This window comes from Musa acuminata, unplaced genomic scaffold (assembly GCF_036884655.1).
Source record: "Musa acuminata AAA Group cultivar baxijiao unplaced genomic scaffold, Cavendish_Baxijiao_AAA HiC_scaffold_1041, whole genome shotgun sequence".
NCBI lineage: Eukaryota > Viridiplantae > Streptophyta > Magnoliopsida > Zingiberales > Musaceae > Musa > Musa acuminata.
Window position 1 is genome coordinate 1 of NW_027021255.1, and position 7,500 is coordinate 7,500.

A 7,500-nucleotide genomic window follows, 5' to 3' on the forward strand; every position below is an offset into this window, starting at 1 on the left:
GTGGATCCTTTAGATTCAACGTCAACTATGTTACAACCTCGGATCGTTGGCGAGGAACATTATGAAACTGCGCAAAAGAGTTAAGCAAACTTCACAACGTTACAAAGAACTTCAGGACATTATAGCTATTCTTGGGTTGGACGAATTATCCGAAGAAGATCGTTTAACTGTAGCAAGAGCACGAAAAATCGAGCGTTTCTTATCACAACCCTTCTTCGTGGCAGAAGTATTTACTGGTTCTCCAGGAAAATATGTTGGTCTTGCAGAAACAATTAGGGGGTTTCAACTGATCCTTTCCGGAGAATTAGACAGTCTTCCCGAGCAGGCCTTTTATTTAGTAGGTAACATCGATGAAGCTACCGCGAAAGCTATGAACTTAGAAGAGGAGAGCAAATTGAAGAAATGACCTTAAATCTTTGTGTACTGACTCCTAATCGAATTATTTGGGACTCAGAAGTGAAAGAAATAATTTTATCTACTAATAGTGGCCAAATTGGCGTATTACCAAACCACGCCCCTATTGCCACGGCTGTAGATATAGGTCTTTTGAGAATACGCCTCAACAACGACCAATGGTTAACGGTGGCTCTGATGGGTGGTTTCGCTAGAATAGGTAATAATGAAATCACCATTTTAGGAAATGATGCGGAAATAAGTACTGACATTGATCCGCAAGAAGCTCAACAAGCTCTTGAAATAGCTGAAGCTAACTTGAGTAGAGCTGAGGGTAAGAGACAAGCAATTGAAGCGAATCTAGCTCTCAGACGAGCTAGGACACGAGTAGAGGCTGTCAATGTTATTTCCTACTAGTCAAGTCAATACATCAAAATAATAAAGAGAAGTTTTTAAAAAGTTCTTTATTATACACCACATGTTGATTCTGCCAATTGAACACAATCAAGTCTAATCTGATAAAACAAAAAAAGAAGATGGGGTAGAAAAACTTATTAGATATCATTTCATCGACTCCGGTATCTAATAAGTTCTACCTACTATTGGATTTGAACCAATGACTCCCGCCGTATGAAAGCCAATACTCTAACCACTGAGTTAAGTAGGTCATTTATCACCACAAAAAGAACCCATCACTTCGGGGATTATAGGTGGAATATTATTTCTAAGCAATACTAATCTGTTCTGTTAAGCGTAAATAAATCTGTTCTGTTAAGCGTAAATAAAATAAATAGATCAGAGAGCTATGATGTGGATTATGGAATATCCATCTTGACAAGAAATTATCTATATGTTAAGATGTCTATGACAAGGGCTATAGCTCAGTTGGTAGAGCACCTCGTTTACACGCGCGCCAATGCTTTTCAAAGGAGCCTATTATGCAATGAACATAATTATCGTATTGAGAAATCGATGTCTTACTCCATAGGTTCGAGGGAACAAGAGAACAATAGCCTGACAAATATTTGGTTCGGTCCGATTCAGGCGCGAATTCAGTTGCCAAATCAAATAGAACCCGCCATTGATTTGATAGTTGATAAGGTAAATACCCAGCCATTCAATGCTAGGCATAATGAGTATAAGGGCCTCAAAATAACCTCTTTTCGTCCTATGAACTTTAAGGTGTATGAAGTCTCATATTCGACTGTTGCAGCGGAGCGATAGAGATTCCATTTAACTTAGGTTGATCTAGGCCGAAGGCAGACCTAAGTCAAGATAACCCTTCTTTGAAACACTTTGGTATTGCTCCTAGATCAGAATACAAATAATAAAATCAGAGCACATGGAACCATCTCATTATCTTCCTCTAAAGAAAAAATATGTGGACTAACTGATCTTTACATCAGTTGATGAAAGAGCCCAATGCAAACAAAATGCATGTTGGGTCTTTGAAACAGTTCGAATCATTTCGATAATAATCAGTTTGATCTGTTTTACCGAGAGGTCTACGGTTCGAGTCCGTATAGCCCTAATCCTAATATATTATATTTTTGTTTAGTATATAGTTTAGTGTTTAGTATATAGTTTAGTATGGTTTTCATTTCTATGGGACCAACCAAGTCTAATCCTAAGTCACATGGGTCTAGGACCTATTCTTTTCTTGGTCTTGGGTCTTGTCTTGTATTTGGAGAATCCCCCTAACTAATCACTAATCGTTTTTTGGCAGAACAAGAGCAACCTTATTGATTGATTCAGAGATAATGGAGAGATAACGAATTGGGCCTAAATATATTAACGTTTCTTCTTCTATATTCTATGAGTTGAGTGGGTTTGTGGATTTGATTTGGTCCGTCGAATCATTCGATAATGTGTGATTCTTTCTATTTGAAAATGTTATGTAAATCATTTATGATTCCGTCGATTATACTACTCCACTCTTTGCTATGTTTCATTGTCTAGTATAGGGTATTTGCTGTAAAACCTTTTTCTTGTAGCGAAATCTAACCCATTGCTTGGTCTTACCATTATATTATTAAGCGTATTGCCGTAACAAAACAAACAAGTATTTTGGTTCATTCCAAATCGTAATCTTTGTTTAGTATTAGAGATTGGTCCGAAATAGAATGAATCTTTCATTCTAACTCTAATGAAATAACTCGATTCTTCTTATTTATTTCTGAGGAGGTGGGATAGTACAGGTTCCAAGTTTCCAATTTTTTGTATAGAAAGATATAAGTTGTTATATGTCACCTCTCAATTCAACGGATTGAATCAATTAAGAAAAATAGAAATGAAATCTAGGACAAGAAAAAGATAAAAAATCATTCGATGCATTAGATTATGTATTCATATTCGTATCAAATCAATAGAAGCAATGATCCTATACCCAGATTTTAATGAAAAAGGAATACTTCGAATAATATAGAATATGCTAGAAATCCCTAGACATTTTACCCCATATGACTATTGAAAAATTTAAGTTTTAAAAAAAGGAAATGAAATTATTATTATTTCATTATGTTGATTATATATAATCAACATAGTATTCTAATGAATATAGTATTCATAGTATTTAATTATAGGATATTTACTTTACTATATTATAGGGTATTGATATTTATTATAGTTATAGGCATAGGAATAGTTATAGGCATAGGATATTTTAGTATTTTATTACCTTTTTCTAGAGGATAGAGAACCCAAGACAAAGTGAGAGAGTTTTGTTTGTGTAAGAGCATCCTATGTCTACACCATATCTAAATAGAATCGAAATCCAAAATGTAAGTGGGATTCCATTAGATGAATCTTTAAACAAAACATGCCCCACAGCAAACAAACTCTAAACTATGCAGTTTGATTTGATCAAAATCAATTCTTGTTTCGCCTAAGATAAGAAGTTATGGATGAATTGACAATTCCGATTCGAATCGAATAATTCAGCATATTCCACATTAATAGGAGTACATTTATGTTTCTGCTTCACGAATATGATATTTTCTGGGCATTTCTAATAATATCAAGCGTTATTCCTATCTTGGCATTTGTAATTTCCGGAGTTTTAGCCCCGGTTAGTGAAGGACCAGAGAAGCTCTCTAGTTATGAATCGGGTATAGAACCCATTGGGGATGCTTGGTTACAATTTCGAATCCGCTATTACATGTTTGCTCTAGTTTTTGTTGTTTTTGATGTTGAAACGGTCTTTCTTTATCCATGGGCAATGAGTTTCGATGTATTGGGTGTATCTGTATTTATCGAAGCTTTAATTTTTGTGCTTATCCCAATTGTTGGTTCAGTTTATGCATGGCGAAAGGAGCATTGGAATGGTCTTAACTGAATATTCAGACAATCAAAATAAAAATGAAGGAAAAGATTACATTGAGACAGTTATGAATTTGATTGAGTTTCCCTTAGTTGACAAAACAATTACCAATTCAGTTATTTCAACTACATTGAATGATCTTTCGAATTGGTCAAGACTTTCCAGTTTATGGCCGCTTCTATACGGTACCAGTTGTTGTTTCATTGAATTTGCTTCATTAATAGGCTCGCGATTCGACTTTGATCGTTATGGATTGGTACCAAGATCGAGTCCTAGACAAGCAGACCTAATTTTAACAGCCGGCACAGTAACAATGAAAATGGCTCCTTCTTTAGTAAGATTATATGAGCAAATGCCTGAACCAAAATATGTCATTGCTATGGGAGCTTGTACTATTACAGGAGGGATGTTCAGTACTGATTCTTATGAGTACTGTTCGTGGAGTCGATAAGCTAATTCCTGTCGATGTCTATTTGCCGGGCTGCCCACCTAAACCAGAGGCGGTTATAGATGCTATAACGAAACTTCGTAAGAAAATATCTCGAGAAATCTTTGAAGATAGAACTGTGTCTCAACAGGAAAATCGATGTTTTACTACCAATCACAAGTTTTGTGTTAGACGCAGTACTCATACTGGAAATTATGATCAAGAATTGCTCTATCAATCACCATCTACTTCAGAGATACCTTCTGAAACATTTTTCAAATCCAAAAGTTCAGTATCTCCCCATGAATTAGTGAATCAGACAAGGTAAGGTTCTTTTGTGCAGAATAAGAAAGAAAGGGTCAATCTTTAAAAATTTCATTGTAAATTGAAATACTCATACAAATACAAATGTGGGAGAGATCAAGAAGATGCAGCAGGATCGTTTATCTGATTGGTTAGTCAACCATGATTTAGTTCATAGATCTTTGGGCTTTGATTGCCGAGGAATAGAAACTTTACAAATAAAAACCGAGGATTGGGATTCCATTGCTGTCATTTCATATGTATATGGTTACAATTATTTACGCTCCCAGTGTGCCTATGATGTAGCACCAGGCGGATTTTTAGCCAGTGTGTATCATCTTACGAGAATACAGTATGGTATAGCTAAACCAGAAGAGGTATGCATAAAAGTATTGCCCCAAGGAATAATCCTAGAATCCCGTCTGTTTTCTGGATTTGGAGAAGTGCTGATTTTCAAGAACGCGAATCTTATGATATGTTGGGAATCTCTTATGATAATCATCCACGCCTTAAACGTATTTTGATGCCGGAAAGTTGGATAGGTTGGCCCCTACGTAAGGACTATATTACCCCCAATTTCTATGAAATACAAGATGCTCATTAAATGATAAGAAATTAATGTTTACTTAATACGACTATGACACGATTCCAGATTTCTTTCAAGTGAAGGAATATTTTTACGTTCCGTTCTAGATGAAAGAAAGTAACCGGACTTTAATTCGTATTATGGATAACCTAAAAAAAACTTCATTTATATTCCAAAATTTGGAATAGATCATATCCATTTCGTATGAGCAGAAACAATGGGATGAATCAAAAGAGTTCTGCACTATGAACTTTGTACCGCGCACATAACTTACTTAGATGTAGATGGACCTCGGAAAGTAACGTAAGCAAGAGTGAAGAAATGGAATAAATGTCAAAAATATGAAATGAAGAAATGAAAAGGGATTGGATTTTATTTGTACTGTGTCTGAAGTGCATTCTGTCTATTGCTATCTTTTAACTCCTCTCGACTTTTAAGTTTTTTTTTACTTTTACTTATTTATTTTTATTTTGAATATAGATGAAGACTTAATATTCTTTTTGAATGAGAGAAAGCACAGTATGAAGAAACAAGAAAGAAAAAAGAGACGGGAGCATAATCTCACTTTGTTCTTTACCATAACCATCCATACATATATTTTTTACCAATCCCCCCAAGGGGAGGTATATATATATATACATCTAGATGAGTAAATATGTAACCAATCCCCCCAAGGGGAGGTATATATATATATATATATCTAGATGAGTAAATATGTAATAGATGAGTAAATATATGTAATAGATGAGTAAATATGTAACATCTAGATGAGTAAATACGTATCATGCTCTAGACTATTAACGCCCGATCTATCTCGATTAATTTGTATGAATATCTATCCGATACATTATTTACGTGTCAGGAACCAGATTTGAACTGGTGACACGAGGATTTTCAGTCCTCTGCTCTACCAACTGAGCTATCCCGACCATTTCCCGTGCATCATCCTAGTAGAGTACTTGTGTCTATGTTAATTAAAGGGACTAAAAAGTAGTAAAAAATTTGACAAGTAAGTGTAAGGATAATGATATGGACTGTGAATGATTCAATAATAGAGATTCTTTGCCCATATATGTTCATTTGTACAGGTTCTATCCAAATTGGGATAAGATCCAAGGATTTTAGTTCGGATCCGTTTGTGAAAGAGTAGAGTGAATGAGAAAGATAGTGAATTTTGTTTGAACTGAACCACTGATGAAAAAAAAGAAGAGGATAAATACTTAGGAAGTAAAATAGGCTTTTTATTGGGGATAGAGGGACTTGAACCCTCACGATTTAAAAAGTCGACGGATTTTCCTCTTACTATAAATTTCATTGTTGTCGGTATTGACATGTAGAATGGGACTCTCTCTTTATTCTCGTCCGATTAATCAGTTTTTCAAAAGATCTATCAAACTCTGGAATGAATGATTTCATAATTGAATATTCGATTCTTCCTTCAACTTCCATTGAAATGGATTCATAATAACTCTGAATTTTTCATATTATAATTATATATAATTATAATATAATAGATTCGGGTCATGATTAATCGTTTGATATGGCAGTATGTATACATACGTATTAGGTATATAGGACCATCTTTTCTGTAATTTTTATAGACGGATTCCTGCTACCAACAAAACGTAGTCAACTCCATTCGTTAGAACAGCTTCCATTGAGTCTCTGCACCTATCCTTTTAAATTCTAGTTTTATAAACCTTTGTTTTCTCAAAATAAGGATTTGGCTCAGGATTGCCCATTTTTAATTCCAGGGTTTCTCTGAATTTGGAAGTTACCACTTAGCAGGTTTCCATACTAAGGCTCAATCCAATCAAGTCCGTAGCGTCTACCGATTTCGCCATATCCCCTTTGATACCAAGACCTAGTTGGAATTCCAACTATCCTTTTCATTTATTTTGTTTGTTTGGACCCGTTGAATTCGTTAGATAATGATTTCTATATTGAAAAAGTGTATGCTGCTGTTTGATTTTTTTGGCTATCCCCCATCAGTTCATTTATATTGAATGAACCTTGTTTCAATCAGAAATGATTCTATCATTGATGTATCCGCAATTCAATATGGATAGATATATCCAACATATATATGTTTCTCCCTCCCTTTCATTTTTACAGTGCGATTTGGAATAGTGGAACGGTCGATATTCATTCTTCTTTTTTTTTGTCCTATCTCCTCCTTTTCCGAATCAAACCAGAGGAATGTCTCATTTTCATTTAGATTGTATCTTTATCCTTATCTTTTTTTTTATCTTAGGACCGATTCGCTATAGCTATAATTAACATAATATAAATATATAAAATATAAATATATAAATAAATACATTATGTTGTATATTATAGTTAGATATAGTTAGAATAGTCAGAAGAATAGTCAGAATTATTATTATAGTTAGTTATAGTATATAGTTTAGAAGTATACTATATAACTATATAGAACTATACTATACTATATAGTTATATAGTTATAGTATA

The 7,500-nt window shown here is 34.3% G+C and overlaps 1 non-coding gene across 1 annotated transcript; it reads right to left on the minus strand.

Annotated features, from left to right (window-relative positions):
* Positions 1 to 5,884: 5,884 nt before the first annotated feature.
* Positions 5,885 to 5,957, minus strand: TRNAF-GAA (transfer RNA phenylalanine (anticodon GAA)). Its single transcript has one exon. It is a non-coding gene; the product is annotated as a tRNA-Phe (tRNA).
* Positions 5,958 to 7,500: the final 1,543 nt, after the last annotated feature.